Source organism: Orcinus orca, chromosome 11 (assembly GCF_937001465.1).
Source record: "Orcinus orca chromosome 11, mOrcOrc1.1, whole genome shotgun sequence".
Classification (NCBI taxonomy): domain Eukaryota; kingdom Metazoa; phylum Chordata; class Mammalia; order Artiodactyla; family Delphinidae; genus Orcinus; species Orcinus orca.
The window spans coordinates 58858716-58884305 of record NC_064569.1 but is presented as its reverse complement, the minus strand read 5'-3'; positions in this window follow the sequence as shown (position 1 = coordinate 58884305).

Here is a 25590-nt window from a genome sequence, read left to right as displayed (position 1 = left end):
TTATTTGACACATAATTATCACTGATTCATTATGGATTATGAATACAAATTTATTTTCTCATAATATTATATCTTTCTTGAATTCTACTTTGTAGGATGTTAAAGGTTGAATTGTTTCCTCCTCAAAATTCATATGCTGAAGTCCTAATCACCAGTACCTCAGATGTGACCTTATTTAGAAATAGGGTCATTACAGATGTAATTAATTAAGAAGAGGTTTTACTGGAGTAGGGTTGAAACTACTCCAATATGACTGATGTCCTTTTATGACTGATAAGAAAGTTGGACACAGACATGCATGCACAGAGAGAATACCATGTGAGGAAATACAAAAGACAGCCAAATTTACAAGGGAGGAATGACAAAGGCTACCAGAAGCTAGAAGAGAGGCCTAATATAGATACTTCCTTAGAATCTTCTAAGGGAGTATGACCCTGCTGACACCTTGATTTTAGTCTTCTGGCCTTCAAAACTGTGAGATAGTAACTTTCTATTTTTTAAACCACCTAATTTTTGGCACTTTGTTATGCAGCCTAGAAAACTAATACATAGAATAATATTTTGGGCATTATTGATTTTTTTTCCTTTGGTTATATTTTTGACTTCTCTGATACGTCACATTCTAGATTCTTATTTGCAACCTTACAGTAAGGTACAGATTTTGGTCTGAATAACTGAAAGATGAAGTGGCATTTGTCAAGATGGGGAAAATCAGAATAATTGGAGGGGGAATTGTTAGTATGGTTTTTGATATGTGAAATTTTTAGATACTTATTAGGCAGTCCAGTAGATTTGTGGATTATATTTGGATATTTGATTCTGAGGTTCAGAGGAGATAAAATTTGACATTGTCAGGGGCATGAATATAAATTCAGAACTGAAGAAATCTGAGAACTGAGGTTTCTTTACATATTTCTCTAAATATGTAAGTAGGAGAGATGAGGAGAGTCAGCAAAGAGGCTGGGTATAAGTGGCAAGTCAAGAAGAAAAATACCGGGCTTCCCTGGTGGTGCAGTGGTTGAGAGTCCGCCTGCCAATGCAGGGGACACGGGTTTGTGCCCCTGTCCGGGAGGATCCCACATGCCGCGGAGCAGCTGGGCCCGTGAGCCATGGCCCCTGGGCCTGCGCGTCCGGAGCCTGTGCTCTGCAACAGGAGATGCCACAACAGTGAGAGGCCCACGTATTGCAAAAAAAAAAAAAAAAAAAAAAAAAAATACCAAAAGGGAGTCCTGAAATACAAATGAAAAAAATGATTGAAGGAGTTGCAAGTGACCAACCATCAAATGTTGTTTCTAAGTCAAGTAAGATGGTATAGAGAATCAACATCAAATTTAGCAAAGAGGAGGTCACTGTTGACTGTGACAGTGGCATTTTTGTGGAGAAGTAAGAAAAAATGATTTATTGCAGGGGGTTCACATGAAAATAAAAGGAGAGGAATTGGAGGTAGTGAATATAAGCAAGTTCTAGTCTTTGCTCTAAGAATTAACAAAGAAATAGAACAGTAAGTAGACAGGAATGTGGACTCAAGACAGATTGACTTCATTTTGTTTCATTTGACTTTATTAGAAGATCAACACTGTGAGTATATGTTGATGAGAGTGAGGTATTAGAGGAAATAATTGATGATGCTAGACATAGAGAGGAGAACTGCTGCAGCAATGTCCTTGAATGGTGAGCAGATGTGAAAATAAGGGTCCAAGCAAGCAGACCGCCATTATGAAGGAGCACAGACGCTTCATGTGAAGGAAAGGGGAAGAAGGAAGAGTATATGGGGAGAAGGAAGAGTATATGGGAAAAAGTTCAGGTAAATTTCAATAAAATAGGCATAAAGATCTTTAGATGAGGGTGAAGACAGAAGCTAGTATTGTCTAGAAGAGTGTGAGCATATGGACTAGTGTAGCAGTCCATAAAAATGAGATTCAATAACCCCAGTGGGAACAGTCCCAAGACTTTTTCAGGGTTTCAGAGATCCTCCCTTTTCTAACTGCATAATAATGTGTGGTGGAGTTTTCTTCATATAACTGAACCAAACAATGACACAGAAGATGATATGAGAACGTGACTGTCTTTTACGAAGGCATACATTAGAAGATATTTGCAAAAATGGAAAAATGTCATTCATTACTAAGTTTTTGCTTTCAAAAATACACTTATTTCTCATAAAAGTGCTATTTCACAAGCTTTGTATTAATTACTGAATCATACTAGAATACTAGTCTTATTCTAATTAAAAATGTGTACATTTACAACAAATACTACTAATAATAGTAATTTGTGGGCATCAACAATATACTGAATATTGTAATAAACAACATGTAGTTATTTACTCCTCAAACAGGGATTCAAATGTTTTCACAATAAGTTTACATTATTAAATTTTGACAAGATATATGTCAAAACAAGAAGAAAAAAAGCATCAAAACTCCTTAATATTGTCAAGCAATATTGTGATTGACTTGCAAATGGGCAAGAATGATCACTAAGTGTCTTGTCCACAGTGCTCTTCTAGTTCTCCACTTTCCATTGTCTTTTAAGCTATTTGCAGTTTTATAAATTATAAAAATATGTTTGTAATGCAAATTATTATTGTCCATAGAAACATAAATAAATGTTATTGTGTCTGGTGAAGATGCAACTGATCATTGCCTTGTGGATATTGACCACTTTTGTGTCTACTTATAAATTCATTTCAGCATTCTGGATTGCCTAACATGTGTGTTCTTTGAATTCTCCTTTGCATTGGTTTTAACATCATATTGGTTTCCTCACTAATTAATGAGCTAAATGAATTGTTGACAAGTGTTTATTTTATATTTTTATGAGACCCATGCTATAATGTTTTAAAAATTATTTTCTAGTAATATTGTGCCAAAATATATATTTTCTTCTGATCAGTCAAAAATACAATATTTTAGAAAATGATACAGAAAAGACAAGTGGTTCTCAGATATTCACAGAACACTGTATTTTCCCTGTATTTCACAGTCTGAAGCTCAACATACAAATGCACTTTGGGTGAAGGGGGTATGTTGGTGGAAAGGGGAGGCTGAAAGTTAAAGACATTCAAAATCGAACAAAAGTTGTTTCTGATCTTATCATTTCATGAGAGGGTATTTTAGCCGCAAAATTTAAGAAGAGTATAAATTTAAAATAAAAATACCTTTTTAATAAAAATAGTTTATATTTGAGAATGTTTTTTCCATCAGTTGTATTTTTTTCACCTCACTGCACACAGGTGAAAACATTGTCAGAGGTTCCCATTGGGCCAAGGACCAAATTTAGAGAAACTGAGATTTAACAAAATACTTAGATGATTAAGGCTTTCTCTGACTTGCTTAAATTAACTATATGCATATAATTGTATCCGCTGTTTCACACTGCATTGTAATTATCGTTCTCCTCCAGCAGACAGTGAGCTTCAGAAGGTTATTTGTTAGAGACTGCTAGCTGTCAAACAAAATCCCTTTTTCCCATCTTCCTTGCAATAGCTAGAAACTTGGCTGCCTATCTATATTACATTTCCAGTCTCCCTTGCAATTAGAATTGTCATGTTTGCTAAGTTTTCTCAGATGGGAGGCAAGCAGATATAAAGAGTGCACTTCACTCAAGGTCCCTTAAGAGAATGGGCACGCCTCTTACATAATCTCTCTTTACTTCCCACAGTTACAATCTAGATGTGGTGGCTACCTAACTGTGACAATGTAGTTGGGGATGGTGAAAAAAGGTGAAAAGAAACTGGGTTTCTGAATAACAATGTGGAACAGATCTCTCTGCTATCTTAGAACTGTTACACAAGAGAGAAACAAGCTTCCATCTTCTTTAAGCTTCTTTAACTTAGCTTTCTGCATTATGATAGCCTAGGCTTAGGCTAAATAATAAAAGATGGAACTATATTTTTATTCATTTTAATATCTCAGTAGGCTGGGATGATGATTGCCATATAAATACACAATAAGTGCTTCTCAAATTAATAAATGACTCGTCATAACTGCATGAGAAATACATTGGTACGGTCATTTAAGTGGGGTTTTTACTCAATTATAATAATTGTTATGTAAAGATAATATTTGGTGTAACACTTAACATTACAAGGCCTTGTTATATATACTAAATAATATAATGCTTATAATCATCCTTTGTTTTGGAAATTATGATGGTGATGATTATGATTTTCATTTACAAATGTGGAAATTGAGGCTAAGAAGTTGTGACTTTCCCCAGGTTTAACAGATATTTATGGTGGATACTGAATTTGAACCCCACTATATTAATATTCATTCAGATGATAATATTTAAGTAGCATACCATATTTGGGTAAGTGGCCGTTTTAACACAAAGATTTATGTAGAAGTTTGATCAATCCCAATGTATGTTTCTCTCAAAGGCTGCACTTTCAGAAACAAAGAAATTATCAAGATAACTTTTACAATCCAATCTGCTCAAAGCTTAATAAATTGATCCACTCTCCTCTTACCTCACCTCCCTCACACAGTCATTTCAAACCCATCACACAGTACAAAATAAAATTCTTTTGGAAACATTTCTGATCCCTTCTTTACAAAAGTGTGAAGTTTGAGATTGAATACATGAGGGTCAAAAACATATCAACTGACCACATGGAGTTAACTTCTTGATGGATTCTGATTCTATTATTTCTATGACTGAAGCATTCCAAACCATAACTTGTCTGCCCACTTACTCTTTGGACAATGCTATTCTTTTCTCTGAATCATATTTGGAATACTTCATCTAGTTTGTTTCTTAATAACACAAAGCATGGTTCTTTCACTTATTTATAAGGGAAATAAAGACTAGGGGGCTTCCCTGGTGGCGCAGTGGTTGAGAGTCCGCCTGCCGATGCAGGGGACACGGATTCGTGCCCCGGTCTGGGAAGATCCCACATGCCGCGGAGCGGCTGGACCCGTGAGCCCTAGCCGCTGAGCCTGCGTGTGCGGAGCCTGTGCTCCGCAACGGGAGAGGCCACAGCAGTGAGAGGCCCTCATACCGCAATAAAAAAAAAAAAAAAAAAAGAGTAAATACCCATCACAGTCAAAGACTATCTATTTGGCATGGGTTATACATTATTTCCACAATATTTAGCATATACTAGGCATTTTTCTTTGTGAGTTTATTCTCTTTATTGATTACAAATACTTTTTTTTTACTCGCTTGTACACAGGATGATATATCATACCTTGAAATAAGCTTTCATTATTTTTCCTGTATAATATATTACCTTTATACACTACCTTCATCATTGCAACATGTATTTGCATATTTTAACTCTCCACATGAAAGCTTAGCAATATGATTTTAGCAGTTCCCATTTGAATTGCAATTTCAGCTTGATTCAGGAGGCAGTGAGAGCATCCTCAGCCAGACAGGTACACAATGGCAAAGTATTACTTCCAACACTGTAGAGGCAAGGAGACTTCTAGGTTATTATTGGCTTTAATTATCACTCCCATAAGCTGTAATATTCTTTACTTGTGGTGAAGCAGCACTCTACAGAGTGTGAAATCCTTCCCTGCTTTTGAAAATATCCAAGAAATGAACTGAATCACTTCACATGTCCTATAACAACTGAACACCCACTGATAAGTATAAGCAAGGGACAAATTTATCATCACCAATAGAAAATAGGCTTTTTGAAAGTGAGATTTGAGACATCTAGCTGGTTGCTTACTACCAGCAGTGATCAGCAAAACTAAATCCACTTTCTTTTTAAACTCAGAAGCATTTTATTTCCCCTGATTGGTATTCAAGTCAATAAAAAAGCACAGTCTTTTTTTTTATGTTTGTACTTTATTTATTGCTATAAAATTTAAACACTAAAATATCAAGATAAATGGTTCTCATAGTTACAACCATTAATTTCCAGTCCTACTCTCATCCACAATGTCTGCTTTTTTTTCCTTCCATCAGATGCTTCCAGTACAAATCAAACCTGAGGATTTGAATAGGCTCCATTTAGTCTCTCTTCTGAAGGCCCAACTCACATAATCCTGATTTCTTTGCCTCTTAAGGTAAGGCTTATATAAACACTGCACAAAGACATATGCTATTCAGCCCGAAATCAGTGCATAGTGATTCACTTCCCAGTATTACCTCAGGGTTTCAGCAAGTCCTTTGGCTCTCATACTAAGACCACAGTGAATTTCCTTCTAGCTCCATGCTCTGAATTTCAATCTAAGGGGAAAAGTCTATTAAAGGAAGATAATAGAAAAAATGAAAGCAACTATATGTAAGTTTTGAGATATTTGTTAGAAACTTCTCATTCTTTATTTTAGCTGTCTAAATAATATGCCAGAATTTTATTATAAACTGAAAGATTCAAAAATATTTTTAAGTTCAGTAAATTTACTTTCAAAATACATTTAACATGGCTGTTTAGCCTAAAAATCATCATTGACAAAGGACATCAGATTTCCTCATTTATATTAATTCTTACTGAAAGAATTGGAAATTTTTCTCCAGCATGGTATTTTCATTTCTAAGTCCAAAAGCTATGATTGACATATTACTATATTAAAAATTCTGTAATTGTCTTTAATGTAGCAGGTAGACAATGATATGGCAAAAACATATGAACACAAGACTGTCATTTACTGATGTTCAATGTTACATTTCTTGTGTGTGCCTACAATTTTTAAATCCTGTAGTTCTTAAAATTATAGGTATGAAAACCACAAGCTAAATCAAATCAGAGAAAAACAATAACTGTGAAATCAGTTTCTTTTGCTTTGACTATCTTGTTTCTACTGATGTTGGAAATGGAAAAAGTTGTAGTGGTTTTATAAATGATAGAGTAGCCTTGATCTTAGAAACAGGAGATTTTAAAGCTTCTCTTCTTGGTTTTCTCAGGGTATATGCCCACTAGTGGGATTGCTGGGTCATATGGTAGGTCTATTTTTAGTTTTATAAGGAACCTCCATACTGTTCTCCATAGTGGCTGTATCAATTTACATTCCCACCAAGAGTGCAAGAGGGTTACCTTTTCTCCACACCCTCTCCAGCATTTATTCTTTGTAGATTTTTTGATGATGGCCATTCTGACTGGCGTGAGATGATATCCCATTGTAGTTTTGATTTGCATTTCTCTAATGATTAATGATGTTGAGCATTCTTTCATGTGTTTGTTGGCAATCTGTATATCTTCTTTGGAGAAATGTCTGTTTAGATCTTCTGCCCATTTTTGGATGGGGCTGTTTGTTTTTGTGATATTGAGCTGCATGTGCTGCTTGTATATTTTGGAGATTAATCCTTTGTCAGTTCCTTCATTTGCAAATATTTTCTTCCGTTCTGAGGGTTGTCTTTTCGTCTTGTTTATAGTTTCCTTTGCTGTGCAAAAGCTTTTGTTTCATTAGGTCCCATTTGTTTATTTTTGTTTTTCTTTCCATTACTCTAGAGGGGGGTCAAAAAGGATCTTGCTGTCCTTTATGTCATAGAGTGTTCTGCTTATGTTTTCCTCTAAGAGTTTTACAGTGTCTCCCTTACATTTAGGTCTGTAATCCATTTTGAGTTTATTTTTGTGTATGATGTTAGGGAGTGTTCTAATTTCATTCTTTACATGTAGCTGTCCAGTTTTCCCAGCACCACTTATTGAAGAGGCTGTCTTTTCCCATTGTATGTTCTTGCCTTCTTTATCAAAGATAAGGTGACCATATGTGCATGGGTTTATCTCTGGGCTTTCTATCCTGTTCCATTAATCTATATTTCTGTTTTTGTGCCAGTACCATACTGTCTTGATTACTGTAGCTTTGCAGTATAGTCGGAAGTCTGGGAACCTGATTCCTCCAGCTCCTTTTTTCTTTCTCATTGTTGCTTTGGCTATTTGGGGTCTTTTGTGTTCCATACAGACTGTGAAACTTTTTGTTCTAGTTCTGTGAAAAATGCCATTGGTAGTTTGATAGGGATTGCATTGAATCTGTAGATTGCTTTGGGTAGTATAGTCATTTTCACAATACTGATTCTTCCAATCCTAGAACATCATATATCTCTCCACCTATTTGTGTCATCTTTAATTTCTTTCATCAGTGTCTTATAATTTTCTGCATACAGGTCTTTTGTCTCCTTATGTAGGTTTATTCTTGGGTATTTTATTCGTTTTGTTGCCATGGTAAATGGGAGTCTTTCCTTAATTTCTCTTTCAGATTTTTCATCATTAGTGTATAGGAATGCAAGAGATTGCTGTGCATTAATTTTGTATCCTGCTACTTTACCAAATTCTTTGATTAGCTCTACTAGTTTTCTGGTAGCATCTCTAGGATTCTCTATGTATAGTATCATGTCATCTGCAAACAGTGACAGCTTTACTTCTTCTTTTACCATTTGGTTTCCTTTTATTTCTTTTTCTTCTCTGATTGCTGTGGCTAAGACTTCCAAAACTATGTTGAATAATAGTGTTGAGAGTGGGCAACCTTGTCTTGTTCCTGATCTTAGTGGAAATGGTTTCAGTTTTTCACCATTGTGGATGATGTTGGCTGTGGATTTGTCATATATGGCCTTTATTATCTTGAGGAAAGTTCCCTCTATGCCTACTTTCTGGAGGGTTTTTTTTTTTTTTTATCATAAATGGGTGTTGAATATTGTCGAAAGCTTTCTCTGCATCTATTGAGATGATCATATGATTTTTCTCCTTCAATTTGTTAATACGGTGTATCACATGGATTGATATCCATATATTGAAGAATCCTTGCATTCCTTGGATAAACCCCACTTGATCATGGTGTATTATCCTTTTAATGTGCTGTTGGATTCTGTTTGCTAGTATTTTGTTGAGGATTTTTGCATCTATATTCATCAGTGATATTGGCCTGTAGTTTTCTTTCTTTGTGACATATTTGTCTGATTTTGGTATCAAGGTGATCGTGGCCTTGTAAAATGAGTTTGGGGTTGTTCCTCCCTCTGCTACATTTTAGAAGATTTTGAGAAGGATAGGTGTTAGGTCTTCTCTAAATGTTTGATAGAATATGCCTGTGAAGCCATCTATCTGGTCCTGGGCTTTTGTTTGTTGGAAGATTTTTAATCACAGTTTCAATTTCAGTGCTTGTGATTGGTCTGTTCATACTTTCTATTTATTCCTGGTTCAGTCTTCAAAGGTTGTGCATTTCTAAGAATTTGTCCATTTCTTCCAAGTTGTCCATTTTATTGGCATAGAGTTGCTTGTAGTAATCTCTCATAATCCTTTGTATTTCTGCAGTGTCAGTTTTTACTTCTCCTTTTTCATTTCTAATTTTATTGATTTGAGTCTTGTCCCTTTTTTTCTTGATGAGTCTGGCTAATGGTTTATCAGTTTTGTTTATCTTCTCAAAGAAACAGCTTTTAGTTTTATTGATCTTTCCTATCATTTCTTCATTTCTTTTTCATTTACTTCTGATCTGATCTCTATGATTTCTTTCCTTCTGCTAACTTTGGGGGTTTTCTTTGTTGTTCTACTTACTTTAGGTGTAAGGTTAGGTTGTTTATTTGAGATGATTCTTGTTTTTTAACGTAGGATTGTATTGCTATAAACTTCCCTCTTAGAACTGCTTTTGTTGCATCCCATAGGTTTTGGATCATCATATTTTCATTGTCATTTGTTTCTAGGTATTTTTTGATTTCCTCTTAGATTTCCTCAGTGATCTCTTGGTTATTAAGTAGTGTAATGTTTAGCCTCCATGTGTTTGTATTTTTTACAGATTTTTTTCCTGTAATTGATATCTACTCTCATAGTGTTGTGGTCGGAAAAGATACTTGATATGATTTCAATTTTCTTAAATTTACCAAGGCTGGATTTGTGACCCAAGATATGATCTATCCTGGAGAATGTTCCATGAGCACTTGAGAAGAAAGTGTAATATGCTATTTTCAGATGGAATGTCCCATAAATATCAATTAAATCTATGTAGTCTATTGTGTTGTTATTATTATTTTTTTGGTGGTACGTGGGCCTCTCACTGTTGTGGCCTCTCCCGTTGCAGAGCACAGGCTCCGGACGCGCAGGCTCAGTGACCATGGCTCACGGGCCCAGCCGCTCTGCGGCATGTGGGATCTTCCCCGACCGGGGCACGAACCCGTGTCCCCTGCATCAGCAGGCGGACTCTCAACCACTGCGCCACCAGGGAAACTCCCTATTGTGTTATTTTAAGCTTGTGTTTCCTTATTAATTTTCTGTCTGAATGATCTGTACTTTGGTGTAAGTGAGGTGTTAAAGTCTCCCACTATTACTGTGTTAATGTCGATTTCCTCTTTTATAGCTGTTAGCATTTGCCTAAGTGTTGAGGTGCTCCTATGTTGGGTACATATACATTTATAATTGTTGTATCTTCTTCTTGGATTGATCCCTTGATCATTATGTATTGTCCTTCTTTGTCTCTTGTAATAGTCTTTGTTTTAAAGTCTATTTTGTCTGATATGAGAATGGCTACTCCAGCTTTCTTTTGATTTCCATTTGCATGGAATATCATTTTCTATTGCCTCGCTTTCAGTCTGTATGTGTCCCTAGGTCTGAAGTGGGTCTCTTGTAGACAGTACATATATGGGTCTTGTTTTTGTATCCTTTACCAGTCTTTGTCTTTTGGTTGGAGCATTTAATCCATTTACATTTAAGGTAATTTTCAATATGTATGTTCCTATTACCATTTTCTTAATTGTTTTGTGTTTTTTATTGTAGGTCTTTACCTTCTTTTGTGTTTCCTGCCTAGAGAAGTTCCTTTAGCATTTGTTGTAAAGCTAGTTTGGTGTTGCTGAATTCTCTTAGCTTTTGCTTGTCTGTAAAGGTTTTATTTTCTCTGTCAAATCTGAATGAGATCCTTGCTGGGTAGAGGAATCTTGGGTGTAGGTTCTTCCCTTTCATCACTTTAAATATGTCCTGCCACTCCCATGTAGCTTGCAGAGTTTCTGCTGAAAGATCAGCTGTTAACCTTATGGGGATTCATTTGTATGTTATTTGTTGTTTTCCCCTTGCTGCTCTTAATATTTTTTCTTTGTATTTAATTTTTGATAGTTTGATTAATATGTGTTTTGGCATGTTTCTCCTTGGATTTATCCTGTATTGGGCTCTCTGTGCTTCCTGGATTTAATTAACTATTTCCTTTCCCATATGAGGGAAGTTTTCAACTATAATCTCTTCAAATATTTTCTCAGCCCCCCTTTCTTTTTCTCTTTTTCTTCTGGGAACCTTATAATTTGAATGTTGATGTGTTTAATGTTGTCCCAGAGGTCTCTGAGAATGTCTTCAATTCTTTCATTCTTTTTTCTTTATTCTGCTGTGTGGTAGTTATTTCCACTATTTTATTTTCCAGGTCACTAATCCGTTCTTCTGCCTCAGTTATTCTGCTATTGATCCCTTCTAGAGAATTCTTAATTTCATTTATTGTGCTGTTCATCACTGTTTGTTTGCCCCTTAGTCCTTCTAGGTCCTTGTTAAACGTTTCTTGTATTTTCTCCATTCTATTTCCAAGATTTTGGATCATGTTTACTATCATTATTCTGGATTGTTTTTCAGGTAGACTGCATATTTCCTCTTCATTTTTTTGGTCTGGTGGGTTTTTGCCTTGCTCCTTCATCTGCTGTGTGTTTCTCTGTCTTCTCATTTTGCTTAACTTACTGTGTTTGGGGTCTCCTTTTCACAGGCTGCTCATTCGTAGTTTCCGTTGTTTTTGGTGTCTGCCCCCAGTGGCTAATGTTGTTTCAGTGGATCGTGTAGGCTTCCTGGTGGAGGGGACTAGTTCCTGTATTCTGGTGGATGAGCCTGGATCTTGTCTTTCTGGTGGGCAGGTCCACATCTGATGGTGTGTTTTGGGGTGTCTGTGACCTTATTATGATTTTAAGAAGCCTCTCTGCTAATGGGTGGCACTGTGTTCCTGTCTTGCTAGTTGTTTGGCATATGGTGTCCAGCACTCTAGCTTCCTGGTTGTTGAGTGGAGCTGGGTGTTGGCATTGAGATGGAGATCTCTGAGAGATTTTCGCCATTTGATATTACATGGAGCTGGGAGGTCTCTGGTGGACCAATGTCCTGAACTTGGCTCGCCCACCTCAGAGGCACAGCCCTGATGCCTGGCTGGAGCACCAAGAGCCTGTCATCCACATGGCTCAGAAAAAAAGGGAGAAAGGAAGGAAGGAAGGAAGGAAGGAAGGAAGGAGAAAATAAAATAAAATGAAATGAGATAAAATAAAGTTATTAAAATAAAAAATTATTATTTTTAAAAAATTTAAAAACCAATAAAAAAAAGGAAGAATGGGGCTTCCCTGGTGGCGCAGTGGTTGAGAGTCCGCCTGCCGATGCAGGGGACGCAGGTTCGTGTCCTGGTCCAGGAGGATCCCACATGCCGTGGAGTGGCTGGGCCCGTGAGCCATGGCCGCTGAGCCTGCGCATCCGGAGCCTGTGCTCTGCAATGGGAGAGGCCACAGCAGTGAGAGGCCCGCGTACCCCCCCGCCAAAAAAAAGAGGAAGAATGAAAGAAGAGAGCAACCAAACCAGAAAACAAATCCACCAATGATAAGAAGCACTACTAAAAAAAAAAAAAAAAACAAAAAAAAACGGACAGAAAGAACCCTAGGACAAATGGTAAAAGCAAAGCTATACAGACAAAATCACACAAAGAAGCACACACATACACACTCACAAAAAGAGAAAAAGGGAAAATATATATATATATATCATTGCTCCCAACGTCCACCTCCTCAATTTGGGATGATTTTGTCTCTTCAGGTATTCCACAGATGCAGGGTACATCAAGTTGATTGTGGATATTTAATCCTCTGCTCCTGAGTCTGCTGGGAGAAATTTCCCTTTCTCTTCTTTGTTTGCACAGCTCCTGGGTTTCAGCTTTCGATTTGGTCCCGCCTCTGCATGTAGGTCACTGAGGGCGTCTGTTCCCCGCTCAGGCAGGACGGGGTTAAAGGAGCAACTGATTTGGGGGTTCTGGCTCACTCAGGCCATGGGGAGGGAGGAGTACGGAGTGCAGGGCGAGCCTGCGGCGGCAGAGCACAGCGTGATGTTGCTCCAGCCTGAGGCGCGCCGTGCGTTCTCCTGGGGAAGTTGTCCCTGTATCACGGGGCCCTGGCAGTGGTGGGCTGCACAGGCTCCCGGGAGGGGAGGTGTCCTGTGCTTGCACACAGGCTTCTTGGTGTCTGCAGCAGCAGCCTTAGCGTCTCATGCCCGTCTCTGGGGTCTGTGATGATAGCCATGGCACGCGCCCGTCTCTGGAGCTCCTTTAAGCAGCTCCCTTAATCCCCTCTCCTTGCGCACCAGGAAGCAAAGAGGTAAGAAAAAGTCTCTTGTCTCTGCGGCAGCTCCAGACTTTTTCCCAGACTCCCTCCCGGCTAGCCATGGCACACTAGCCCCGTTCAGTCTGTGTTCTGGGATCCGACCTCCGAAGCCCGAGCCTCAGCTCCCAGCCCCCACCCGTTCCGCTGGGTGAGCAGACAAGCTTCTCGGGCTGGTCAGTGCCGGTGGGCACCGATCCTCTGTGCGGGAATCTCTCCGCTTTGCCCTCTGCACACCTGTGGCTGTGCTCTCCTCCATGGCTCCAGAGCTTCCCCCTCCGCCACCCGCAGTCTCCGCCCGCGAAGGGCCTTCCTAGTGTGTGGAAACCTTTCCTCCTTCACAGCTCCCTCCCACTGGTGCAGGTCCCATCCCTATGCTTTTGTCTCTGTTTTTTCGTTTTTCTTTTGCCCTACCCAGGTACATGGGGAGTTTCTTGCCTTTTGGGAGGTCTGAGGTCTTCTGCCAGCGTTCAGTAGGTGTTCTGTAGGAGCTGTTCCACATGTAGATGTATTTCTGATGTATTTGTGGGGAGGAAGGTGATCTCCATGTCTTACTCTTCTGCCATCTTCAAGCTCCTCCCCCCTTGTTACTTTTTAAAATCCTCTTCTCTGTATGTAAGGTCCTCATCATCAAAGTTCTGCCTAAATGTCATATTTCATGGAAGGCTCCTCAGATCCCCATAGTCGAGAACTCTATTTACCTAAGCTCCTATAGTCTCTTATTTGTACCTCTTCCATAAAACTCTAACAATCTACCAAGTCCTGGAGCCATTTACATCTTTCTTTGAGTTCCTAGAGAGCAGAGACCATATTTTGCTATTATTTTATCCCCAGTATAGGGTTTTCACATATATCAATTTCTCAGTAATTTTGCAGTAAATTAAAATATTTTGTACTTGTTCTTTTGCATAAAAGTAAATATACTTAGAAAACATAATAGATTCTATCCATAAACAAATACATATCTTCTAAGAATTTTTAAAAATGAGAATTAATCTCAAGACTTAGTCAACTAGAGAGAAAAATGTTTCAGCTCTGAAAATGAAGCATTAAGATCTAAAATGAAAAATAACCAAGTTTTCCAGTAACATGTTTAGAAAGTACATTTTAATGTATTTTCTTTTATTCTTTTGTGCTATGCTTATTTTTAAAGAGTAGATATTATATTTTACCTTTTAGGTAGTAACATAACATACATGTTTCCCATGCCAGTAGATATTCTTCATAAATATCTTAACAGTAGCAGTCTAATCCATCCTACTGGTATAGAATAATTGACTTAGTTACACTTTTTGTTGACATTGAGTTTTACTTTTCCTATAGTAGATATTTTGAAGAAGAGTACAACAGATATTGTTGTATTAAATAGTTTAAAACATTATTTTAAATCTTAAATTATTAGAAATAGGACCTTCAATTTTTGCACAAACAGCAATTGATAGGGTAACACTGAAGACCTAACAAGACAGGGAAACCATGGCTAAAATAGCAGGATGATTAAAAAAATATTTTTCATATATATTTGCATTGCTGGAATTTTACCTGGAATTCAAAGAGACATGGATCAAAGAGACATGGAATAATGTCCAAAAAAGAAACACATCGTCAGCTAACATAAGAAGGGTATATATGCTGTAAGGTTAAGAAACCTACCTGTACACACCTTTCATACTTAGTACTTGAAGTGGAGTGGGAAGCTGGAAAACAATTTATGACGCCTAAGAACGATACCCAATTAGAGCTTACACTAAAAATTACTCAGTGTGGGAAAGACATTTAATAAGTGTTTAGTAGGGAACTGCACTGTTTTAGATTGTAGACTAGAGCCAAACTCATGGGTTCACATCACATTTCTTCCACTGATTGGTTGTGTCATTTGAGGAAAGTTTTTTAACTGCTCTGAACCTATTATTTCAACTCCAAAGAGGGAAATAATAACTGCACTTATCATCTAATATTGTGCATAAAAAATAAGCTCATAAGTATAATTTGAAATTTGTACAATTCTGTTCTAAGTATTTACAGTAATGTGTATATATCTATTTGTGAGTATACTGTATATATACTATACTATTGTAAGTATATTATATATATGATATATTATGTATATCATGTATATATATATATATATATATATATATATATATATATATATAAAATTTGGAGAAGCAACATAGCTTAGTGTTTAAAAATGTGGATTGTGGAGCTAGACTACCTGGGTTTGAAATCAGCTATCTAACTTATTGGCTGAATGTCTTTGGACAGGTTATTTAATTTCTTTGTGCCTTTATTTCATCATTGGTAGAATGAGATAATAATAATACCTAGACATCATGTTATGTTATAAAGGTTAAATAAGTTAATGTTTTTAAAGTGCCTAAAACATGTCATGTAAAAAGCTGTGTATTCATTTGTTAAATTGATATAAGTAACACCAAAATATTATCAATAAGGAAGGAAAAGAGTGATATACAGAAATGATAGATCTCTGCTATCAGTACCCCTCCTTTAAAAAAAACCCCTAATGCCTCAGAAATTAAAAGAGAAAATAGTAATAGTAGATGCACCACATGAACATTGGTCTTTCTTTTTGTTTCTGTCACTTGAAATGTTGCCATAACTGAAGATTACATACTTCAAACATGTAAGAAAATTGCCCAACATTTCAGAAAACTACAAGATAAACCCTGAAATGTAAAATATAATTACTCAATTGGAATATGGCCAGCATTGTGGGGAAAGCAAAGTACCACTGTCACTATAGGAAGTAGAATAGGAAAACTCTTAATTCGGTAGTAGAAATGGAACTTAAACAGAATGACAAAACAGGACAGCCAAGAAATATAAGGAACGGATGCCAAGTAAGGTATAAAGGAGAAAAAAATGATACAAAGTGAAACCCAGAATTTGTATATAAATTAATTTGTCTTAGAAAATGTGAAAAACATCACTGTGTTACAAAAGCAGTACGTTGAGAATATATCTTTTTTTTTTAACCAATACTGACGTTTCTGAGACTTCAATATCCCATAAACATGGAATAGGTTATACTTTACTAAATGCAAACAGTTTTCTGTTAATTTAGCATAGTATTTCCCAACCCAGCCATATTGACATTTTTGATTGGATAATTCTTTGTTGTGGAACACCATATTGTGCAATGTAGGATATTTAGCAGCATACTTAGTCTGTACCCACTAGATGCCACTAGAACCACCCTACTTACGACAAACAAAAATGTATTCTAGACTTGCCAAATGTCCCCTGGAGGGGAAAAATTACCCCCAGTTGAGAACCACTGCTTTAACCAATTAGAGAATGAAACAATCTCAGGTTTGAATGACAGCTGAGAAATCACATAGTTCAGTTCTTAACACATATTCTCCTTATTACTAGATGAATCAGTGTTCATCTAGCACCCCCTTGAATTGTATCTGTGATTAAGAACTAATTTTCTCACACTCAAATTTCACACTATCTATTATTTAGTTGTTCTACCTTACATCCACTTCTCTGGGGAAAATTTTAACTTTTATATTTCTGTTTTATTTCTGTTAAGTCTTCTTATTCTTATGGGTGGAGAGGAATTCCTCTTTTTCCTTCCTGAATACTCAAATACTCCTATGTCGTAGCTTTTAGCCTCTCCCAACAGTGTGCCAGTAGAGACACTAGTAAACAAATTCTCCAGATTCAGTGTGAGCTGGGGAAAATACACTCTGAAGTATGATGGTACTTTAATCTTCTTTGTTCCAAACTCTATATGGAACCTGAAATCATATGACCCTTTTCAGAAGCCTTATCAAACTGTTCAGTCATATCAAACTGGAAGACAAGAAAATACCCAGTCGTTTCCATTTTCTCTGCTACTATATTTATTGCATGTACTCTATGCTTGTAGAGCTCTTAAAAGAAAAGGAGTTCCAGAGACAAAAAATAATTTTATAATAACTAACAATCCTCATTTATACTTCCCTACAGAGGAGATAGTCAAAACATTTAACAGTGGGGAGATCAGAAGAAACTGATCAATTAAAAAAGATGCCTCACCAGTGAAACTGGAATCCTGCCATAAAGAACCAGTAAACTCACCTCTGTACAAACCAACTAAATACCAGGCAACTCTCACAGGTGATATTTTAAAAACTGATTTCAGGACTCTGTATCAAGTTCCACTAATTTTCACTTACTCTTTCATTCTGTCCAGACTGTTTTGGATCTTGACCATTACTTAAGGTAAACAATGCAAACTAACTTTTTTAATGGTAACAGATAAAAACTTTATTTGACTTTGCTTAGAATGAGGAACCTAAAAGAAACACAAGTGAAGTGCTGGGAGTTCTATTAGTTAATATTGCACCATCAACTCCAGTCACATGGAAACGTACCATCCTTGTTCTTCTAACTCCAAACAAGACTGTAAACCTACTGTGTCGACTATGTGTTTTTCTTAATGGTTTTCCTAAAACTCTGTCTCACACAGGGCTTCTCAGCAATCTTGGTATCTTCCACCTTTTACTATTCTTACTGTGATGTGAGGCAGTCTTTACCAGTCAGAGTTGTTCATGCTTATCACATTTATTCCTCAACTCATTTTTTTTTAATCCTAAATCAGTTTATAGTGTCATAAAATTTAAACAAATTGTATGCCAGGCTTTTTCACAAAATTGATCAACATATTTTTTATAGACAAATTACCACACTGTCTGCTTGAGCAGCACAAATAATGACTTAACAATTAAATATAGAATTTATATGCTAAGTATTTTATTTTGTAATCTATAATCCTTTAAAGCATTTTATTACACTTTATATCCTTCCCCCTCCAAAAGTTTGGGGATTTGATATGCCTACCATAAGTTATACTGAAAAAATTAGTATGAAAAAATTAGTAACATATAAATAGAAAACCAGATCATGGAGAAAAAATTTAAAAGATGAATACAAATTGCTAATCTGAAGGCTCCTAAAGCTACAAAAAAATTAGTTTTCTTTGTATTTCCAGGGCCCAGCTTAGTATCTGGTATCTAGAAATGATAAATAAATGTCTGCTATATAAAAAATGAGCAAAATAGTTATTCATACTGGAAATATTCATAGCATATCCAGGTTTTACTATAAATTTTATCACCTTGAATTTTCATATTTTAGGAAATAAATCCTTAGGAGTTTATTTAGGAACTATATTTTATAAAAATAATTTTTAGCAAAATGAATTATTAATGAAGTATGGATTTGTAAAACAAAGTATTAATGGATGCTATTAATTTCTTTCAATGATACTTAATATAATTAATTCTAATACTTTGATTAAAATCATAAACTCTTATAATTAAATTAAGGGAATTTTTTGCTATAGAAGATCTAGAGGATTGTTCTCCAAACATTGATTAAACAATCCACTTTCTAACAATATATTTTGTTAGAGTTTAGAGACATTAAACAGAACCCACTTCATTACATTTCTACTAGAAAATTTTCTTTCTGTTTTTTCTCTAGAGTTTAAGCTTAATCTGTCAACATATAACAATCTCTCTAGTTTTGTTCTCTGGAGAAGAACAGAGTAAGTTCTTATCCATGTTTGCCAAATCTAGTTTATGTTCAGAAATCCTGGGAGATGGTGGTGGTGGATACATTTTAAAGATATGTATATATTTTTTCTTTAAATCACATCCCCTGAGAACTCTGATATAGCAGACCTGACTTTAGAGCTCTGAAATGTGTATTTGTAAATGTCGTCTTGGTCATACTGATCATCAACCTGCACTGGCAACCACTGGTCCATGCTATCAACTTCATATCTTAATGGTGAGACCAGTACATTACTTGGGAAGTGCATTTGGTATTGAAATTAGAAAACAGAAGAGAAAACAGAGTTCATCCTAAGTATATGTAGACCATTTTGAAAAGAGTAGCAAGGCAGAAACTTCAATTGTTGAGATATCTTAAGAAATAGATTTTCTTTTTTGTGGTAAGCCTATTGATGAGATCTTGCTTTCTGCAGAATAAGAGACTGAAGTGTAATTTTCAATAAAGTTGATTCAATTCAACACGTGAAATAAAACACTCTTCTTCAACAGATGGATTTTGATGACCTTATTAGAAACTCTGTAGGAAAGACCTTTTGGTGACTAAATCTATAGCTAGTTCCTGATGAAAACTTATTTGATAAATAAAACATTATGAAGTTGAATTGCAAAACTCCAGTGGCCTGCTGGAATTCCCTCTTTTGGAGTCTTGCCTGAGTCAGTTCACACTAAATTTTCAACAAGTATATTAAGTGAAGAATTTGGGTGCATATCACAGGGAATATCAAAGAGTATTTCCTACAACTAGGATGGAGAATTAATAAATATAAGTCCTCCTTCTTTCCCTGACACCAACTGGCTTTACAAAAGCAGGCAAATTACCTTATTACACTTATATTCTTTGTTGTTTTTTTATCTGAAAAACAAAGGAATTAAAAGAAATACATTGATTTATTGAGCATATTTTTTAAAGTTCTTACTATATTAAGCATTCAGATAGATATGAAAGGATTTACAAATAAGATAAAAATAGAGCCCCTAGACCAAGGAGATAGTAGAAATCAAATGTCATATGCATCAGTATTTACAATTCAGCATAAAAAGGAATATATGAAATAGAGAGGTGTGAAAAAATGCTGTGGAAGTTCTAAGAAGAAAGATAGTATTTTTGCCTTGGGTTCCAGAGAAGGTTTCTTTGTACTACCACTTGAGGAATAAATAGGAGTATCACATGCAAGGTTGGGTGAGATACTTTATGATGAGGGAAATTTCTGAACAAAGAGATAGAATAGAATATCATTTGTTTGGGGATAGACAGTTTGGGTAAGCTAAGGCTAGAGAGCAGTTACAACCACTTTCAGAGACTTAATATACTAAGGGAATCCATTAATGTATGGCAACTTTATTATCTGGCGTTGGGAGACAGTTCAGCAAAACTTTACTTTTTCCAGCAAAAGTAAACATTGGTTTAAAAGCATTGAGATGTTGATTGTTAATGGGAGGGAGGTTGTGTTAATAAAAGGTTAAGAATGGGTTTAAGAATTTTCAAATACATCAGTGGTTTTCAGGTTTATTCTCTTGATTATTTTATTGACAAATAAAATCTTATCCAGAAACCCTATAAAATATCAATAAATAAAAGTGCTGCTGCTCTGATTGAGAGAGAGAGGGTGGGACCCAGAACCCCACAGGAGGAACAACCTGCTGGATTAGTAGGCACCCCTGAGGAATGTTATGTTTACTCAGAACACATATTGAAAACTGTGGGCAGAGTGACTGGGAACAGGATGATGCTATGGACAGAAATCAGATCAGTAAGAGGAGCAAGTTGGGGATAGAGGTTAATAAATTTGCTGGTCACATTGAGGTACCAAATTTACATTCAATTATAAATGCCTAAGAGGAGATGGAGTGAGAGCTAAGGGGAGAAGTTGAGGTGAGGGATATCATTTGAAAGGATTGCTGACATCCTAGTGAGAGATAATATTGCCAGAAAAGGTGCACAAAGAGAAGACAAATGGGCGAGGTCCAAGTCTTAGGGAATGCAGTAATTCAAGGTGTGGGAAGCAGAAAAGAAGCTGAGAGTGGAACAGGGAGAGAATAAGGGACGAAGCAGGCAAATGTCAGGTCACAGATGCTTGAATTACAGCTGATGATGCTTGTAAAAAATAAGGAATGGTATTTGGTTTGTTGGCTGGTTTTGTTTATTTGTAAGTTTTTGATAAAGGCATATTCAAAATTTATAACACTTTAAATATGATATGAATAGACACAAAATGGCTTACTAAAAAAAGAAATAACATGTATTTAGAAACACAGACTTGTTTACTAGATTAATTCATGAGCGAATGGAAACATTCCTTCTGGCTTGAATTTGATGCAAGGGAGTCAAGACTATACACCCACCAGTGAAGGGAAAGAGAAAAAACTTGAAAGCAGAAAAAACAGAAAACAAAAAACCACCATTACCATCTTGATTTGTATTAGATTTATTGAAGTCAGAAACTTTTTTTTTTAGAATGAACATGTGTCAAAAATTTTACTCAGCTTATTGATGAGGGAACCAAAATGATGGCAATAGTGGTTCAAAGGAGGAGGCAAGGAATGCAGATTTATACTGTAAGTTGTTCAAAAGGAGCCAAAATGAATTAGCTAAGAGATTCAAAACTGGGCAATGTCCTACAATCACTAAACCGTAACTGTTTGGGGTTCTTTTTCTTTCTTTCTTTCTTTTTAACATCTTTATTGGAGTATAATTGCTTTACAATGTTGTGTTAGTTTCTGCCATATAACAAAGTGAATCAGCTATATGTATACATATATCCCCATATCCCCTCCCTATGATTCTGTTGGGGAGTCCAAAATGTTATACGATATATTAAAGGAAATAAGATAAATTTATTAATGGCATTATTACCTGGAAATATTACCTCAAATATCTAACAAAAATATGTTTAAAATAATTTCTAAAGAAGGTCATGACTAAGTGCTGTAGAGAAGCAAAAAAAAAAGTGAAGACTGAGAAATGATACCAGATTGGAAGATTAGATCAATGCTGATCACCAGGGTTGAATGATCTCCCAAAGCTTCTAATAGTTATAGGATTATTCCTGACTATATATTTGTATATTGGCAATGTGAATATTTTCTTTTTATATGTAAAATGTGCATGTGCATCTGCCTCTACACACATACATGCACACATATACACACATACTCACAAATGCTAATTTCTATTCTAAATGGCATGTACATTGATCATCATTGTGTATATAATATTTACTAATAAAGTTTTATGAATTTTAAGTGCTTTTCTGATGTTACACATTACTAGAGTAGTGCCAATACTGCAGATCATGAGAAATACTGGGTAATTTATCTGCATTAGCTAAAGATTTAAAAACTGTGTTGATATTAACTCTTTGTATTCTTGATAATAAAACACTGTTACCAGACTTATCAGGGTGGGGATGAGATGTATGTCTTTCTTATATGGCATTCCTAAATTCTGTGTGGTAAGTTTGAAGATGCACTGAAATATTTCTAATGTCAAGAGTGACAATGTTTCATTGCACATCAGTTCTCTGTTAGATCTTTTCTCCCACAGTTGGAAGCCATGCCATGTGACTTTTTTTAAAATTAGTTTTTGTGCCTGCCCTAATAGATCTTGTGCTTATAGAGTAAGTCATAGTCTTCTGTATTATTCCATGTTCTCCTCCATGAATACTTAAACTGCTTTTTCTTAGCGCAGTCTACTCATATTAAAACTATTATAACCAAATGTTTTGCATTTAATTCTCTTTCCAAACAAATTAATACATAAATGGGACCATAGAGCAGCTCTAGAAAAGAGAATAAAATTATCAAAAGAAACAACATATGAAAAGAATTATATAGAAAATACAGATAAATATCCCATATCATAAATGTTCTAGAAATAACTAACTTACTTGAATGTAAAACTATAAGAATGAAAGGTAGCTTAACGTTATTGACCTAAATTAGTCCAAAGTTTTACTGATCAGTTAGAGTATTTAGAGATATTTCAGAATAAAAATGCTTTTCCTTGGAACTAATTTCACTTTCCTCCATGGCAACAACAAGTTCTCCCTGAGGCAGCGTCTCCTCATCTTGCCCCAGCTCCCCCAACCATGCAAAGTGTGTGAATGCACTTGGCGACCTCCCAGCTTCACTCCTGGGGATTTTGTATACTTGGCTATAGGTGGTTGTGTTTGTGATATTTAACTTAATGTACTGAGAATGCATTCTAGAACTGTAATTAATTGTCAAAATATAAGCAAATACAATCAAAAGATAAATATGTTTTACTGTATACTACATCTATGACAAAAACACAGCAGCTGCACTTGCAAGTAGAGATGTAACGCAAGGTGTGTACCATTAGAAAGAAAAATGTATTAAGTACTAATGAAGTCCTCCAGTATAGGCTAAAAAATTAAAGATGGCCGAGTTGATATTACATTTAATGATACACTTTTTCCTAATTTTTAAAAAAATTTTTTATTGGAGTATAGTTGATTTACAATGCTGAGTTAGTTTCTGCTGTACAGCAATGTGAATCACTTATGTATATATACATATATCCGCTCTTTTTTAGATTCCTTTCCCATATAGGTCATTACAGAGTATTGAGTAGAGTTCCCTGTGCTATACAGTAGGTCCTTATTAGTTATCTAGTTTATATATAGTACTGTGTATATGTCAATCCCAACCTCCCAATTTATCCCTCTCCCCCTAATTTTCTTCACTATGTGATGCTAATGGAGGTGAAGCATGAAAAGACAACTTGGGAATCATGGGAGATAAAGAGTTTTTGGTGAAGTTAGCCCATCCCAATATTATGTGTCCTTCTACAGGTACTGAGTTATTTCTTCAAAACCTGTGATTTTGCACATACTTCGTATCCCTCAGCCTGTGATGTTCAGCCTTCATTCTGTGGCCTGCCTCTCCTACTCAGTATTCAAAGCATGGTTCAATTACCCAATTCTCTGAAAAACAGTTCCTGATCATGTCCTATCTACTTTTTACTGAAATAGCAATGACCTACAACCTAGCTCTTATCCTTGCACTTGACTCTTTTATAGCATCTATCATGTTGTGTTATAATTACCCATGTATCTCCTGTTCTAAACACTGAGTACCTTAGGAGTAAGAGAAGGGTCTTTATGGAAAACAACCAGCCAAGCTCTTGGAGTATAGTAGGGGCTCAGTAAATGCTCAGTGAATTATTGAAATGGATTGTCATTAATTATTCACTGGATCTCAGTTTCTCATCTGAGCATGGTGTGACTGTCCTAGTTGATATCTAAAGTGCTTCCTAACTTGAAAATATAGATCAGTTGTGTGAAATTCTGACCCCAGTATCTCCATTAACACTATTGACCACCTTTTCTGAAATTTTTTTCATTTTGCTTTGAGACTGCTCTTCTTTTTTCTCTCTCAAAAGGGATCCTTCTCTTGATTTTTCATATTGAATTCCAGTATCCAATTAAAAAAAAAAAGCTTAATTTGCAGTTGCTTCCTGCTCTCTCCCCATCTTTCAATCGCCAGTTCTTTATCCATTATTTCAAAGCCTATATCCCCAGCCCTCAATACACATTGTCAGTGAGAAGTTATGTTTCTGAAGAGCAGTTTTTGAATTCTGGCCTGCTTTTGAATTCTGACTGTAAATAGGAATACTGTTTAGTGTCCAACTCAGGGTCGTTGCGAATATTAAATGAGATCTTACACATAAAGTGCATAGCATGGGGCCTGGTATAAGATAAGCATTCAAGAAAAGAATAAGAATGTCTGCATAAGGTACATATTCAATAAATGCTTGTACCTTGTATGTACTTTGAAAACCATGGTAGTTTTAGATAGAACCCACAGCTGTGAATGAAGCTTAGTGTTATTTATAGTTGTGGCAGTTGAGTTTGGAAATAATCTTAGGCAATCCCTTAACTTTTCTTAATGTTTCTTAAAAGGGCCCCAGATTAATGGTTCAGCCCAAGTAATCTGGTAAAAGAAAAAAAGCCTATCAGCTGACTTGGTTTATTTAGGCTCATCTAAAGCCCATTTTAGAAAGGAAGCACTATTTGTGTGACTTCATCTCAAGAGACAGTCTATTCGTAAGGATACTTTCTTATACTGATAATAATTCAGGTAATAATAATTTCAGCATAATAGTATGAATTCAGTGGAGATAGGCATTATTGTTTTTTTAAGTCTTGAAGATTAATAGTTGATAGGAATGCTATAATATCTAAAATCTAAGGCAGAGTCTCTTTATTTCACTTAAGATTCATTTTTGGCATAATCAATATTTTTTAAATGAAAGTTTATTAACCCACTATCATGGCAAATAAGAAGATGTGATAAAAATACCACCCTGAAAAAGACTTCCAAATCCTTTAAAGCTGCATCTTCCCATTTTATTAAAAAATTTTGTGAAGGAATTATACTAAATATATTTTAATCTATCATTTCAGAAATATATTTCAATGTATCATTTTAGAAATGGCAAGAGAATTTGCCATTTGTCAAACACAAAATACAATAAAAACATCCCATAGAGTTAAGCACTGGGGGATAATGTCTATTCAGTTCAGGTGTTCACTTCCATTTCTAAAAACGTTCTCCATCCCTCCCTACAACTCTAGGCCTTCTTTTGCATGCTGTCAAACATAGAGGCAGATATAGTGTAGCCTTAATGTTTCACAACTTTTATAATAAAATATTTTATAGTAGACATTTTTTCCCACAACATCATTAAATTTGCTTCAGAATTGCTATGGGCTTAATACAAATTTAG